Here is a 2779-nt window from a genome sequence, read left to right as displayed (position 1 = left end):
TGTTTCCTATGCAGTACTTGGTCTGCCTATCTTTATGTCTCCTATAATTTTGGAACACTTCTAGTTTTCTCACAAGAATGGGAATGTATGTTACAGCTCTTAAATACATTTTGAAACTTGAGAAATTGAGAAACGATATGTAGGCAATTGAATTGTAACTCCAATGGCCAGTTTATTCTGTTAATATTATTCTGATTACATAATTTCTAAAGCAGTCTCAGGAGGGTAAAATGAGATATTGGCAGCAGAAAATGTCATGGGATGTTCATAATGGAAACTAGCAACTGTCTTCAAGGGAAGTTGGTGCATGAATGTATATTTGGAAGAATGATCAAACTGCCTGGTCATTGGAAGTACCAAGAATTGATTTATCCAATAGTTATTGTTCTAAACTAGCCCAATGGACTTACTTTTGAGTTTACCAATAATTTTCTCTTGGTTTAAACACCTAACTCAAGGAATCTATAATTGAACTAATCTCTGCCACCATCTCCCATTTCCTCATCCCACTTTTCAAGTGTTTCTTTTCTTGAACGAAACCAACATCCATTTGGCAGTGTAAGACCAAAGCTAGAAATCATTCTTGATACCTCACTAAACTTCCCCTCCAATCCTAGTAGGAATACTTACTGATTTTACCCTCTAAATATCTCTCAGTACACTATTTCTCTGCTCTGTTGTTACTACTGTCCTAGACCAAGTTATATCATTTAAAGAACTGGGGTTTACATAGTTCATTAGGGAGAGTATACACAGAAATGTGCTTGTGTGTGTATGTGTGTGTATGTGTATGCACGTGTGTATAAAGTAAATACAAATCTGGTTATTATCCTATAGGGTAATATAACTATAACTTTTTGGGGCATCTCTTCTACTAAAGTTATTTAGATTTCTACCTGACACAAATCTACAAGTTAACACATAACTTCACAGTGTCTGGGCTCTATAGTAAATAGAAATATCAACAGAGGTATGTTTTACTAAAAAATTAAATAACCCCTAGTGAGCCAGAGGAACAATGTTTCATTATGGCATTGAAAGAGTTTGCAATCATTCACTTGGCCTTGTTGCCAAATCGGGATACATTTTCTTAACCAATTGCTTTAATCCATCTTCCTAATGTACGGAAACTGCATCAGCAACCCAATACCTCTTTTGTACACAGACTTTGATTAGGAGTTCAGGTATGCCTCAGCAACGTGATGCTTTTGTCAGGATGGCCAGCAAACAACCTGCCCTGCACAATGCAGATGCTGGAGATTGTTCCAGTCTGGCCCCATATATATATTTTTTTAATGCCTACAGTACCTAGTCTTCCTAGATGATCTCCCATCCAAGTACTAACCAGGTCCAACCCTGCTTAGCTTCCAAGATTGGACGGGATTGGATGTGTTCAGGATGGTATGGCTGTAGACCAGCTCTCATTTTAAAAATGAGGAAATTGAGGCCCAGAGAGCCAAAGTGACTTACGTGGCATGCCTTTTCCTGCTTTGTCTTTCAAGGCTCAACTCAAAAGTTATCTTCTTTCTAATACACAAACTCTACACACCTGATAGAAGATATGTCTACCTTGCCATTGTGATCTCCTAGTATTTTATTCGTTATCTTTATTAGAGCATATAACATATTGTTTGATACTTATTTGTTTGTTTGCTTATCTCCCTGGCTAGGCTTTGGGTTATTATAACATATGAATAGTATCATATTCACCTTTGTATGTTAGTATTGAACTCTGTGCCTGAGATATAATAAATTCTGGATAATGTTTATTGACTTGCATCGAAATTGCCTGAGATCCAACAAACGTAGTGGCAGAGTTGGAAGCAGGACTCACTTCATTTAAATCTTAGACCACCACTCTTTCTGTGACATTTCAGTGACCTTCAAAACTACACCACTGTATTATCATAAGTGATAGCCTCATATCATGTGTGACATGTATAACAAATGGTATATGCAGGAGTTCAAACACATGAAATCTTTCCTTCTTAGACTTCCCTTTTGCTATAGTACTCAGGCAAGTAGCCAAAAAAAAAAAACCAAAAAACAAACAAACCAAAAAAAAACAAGTGACAGGAAAGACCCTTCCCCACTTCTTCCTTTCTTCATTCAAGAATAACTACTTTGAATTTCATCATTCAAAGATACTTCTTGCAACAATTTGGTGTACATCCTTCCAGACATTTTTCTGCACATATATATCTGAATATACATATGTAACTTATTTGACCAAATTGTGATCATATTGTCTACACTTTTTATAATCTGTATTTTTTAGTTACCAATATAGTATGAATTTTCTGCTCCATCAATAAACATATTTATATATAAAATTTATAATAATTACATATCATATCATTGTCTTGAGGACCATAATTTATTCAGCCATTAAAAAAATACCATTGACCACTGCAGTTGTTTCTAATCCATTGTAATTATAAGCAGTCCCAAGATAAATATTGTTGAGGCTAGACCTGGACACCTATTTATTATATAGGGTTTTTTTTTTTTTTTCTATTTACAGAATTTAAATTCCTTATTGGTGGTAATTTTCTGAACCTTCCTTCGTGCTTCAGTTCTTTCTACCTCAGTGTCTCACTGTTTTCTTTCTCTGAGTTCCTTGAGCCACTAACGTGCCTTTCCTTACCTCCTTTCCTCGCATTTGCTAGTTCTCTTGTTTGAGAAGTGATAAGACCAAAATGAATAAGGAGAATAGAGTCTCTGGTCCACCATTGTTCTTCCGTCCTTTCTTACCTATTTCTTTCGTATTCTCTTCATC

General features: G+C 35.6%; 1 pseudogene; it reads right to left on the bottom strand.

Annotated features, from left to right (window-relative positions):
- Positions 1 to 1296: 1296 nt before the first annotated feature.
- On the bottom strand, positions 1297 to 1415 carry LOC111746733 (annotated as a pseudogene).
- Between the last annotated feature and the right edge of the window lie 1364 nt (positions 1416 to 2779).

The sequence above is a fragment of the Pteropus vampyrus genome, unplaced genomic scaffold (assembly GCF_000151845.1).
Source record: "Pteropus vampyrus isolate Shadow unplaced genomic scaffold, Pvam_2.0 Scaffold199, whole genome shotgun sequence".
Lineage (NCBI taxonomy): Eukaryota > Metazoa > Chordata > Mammalia > Chiroptera > Pteropodidae > Pteropus > Pteropus vampyrus.
Note: the sequence above shows the minus strand (reverse complement) of the source record. Positions and strands in the feature narration are given on the sequence as shown.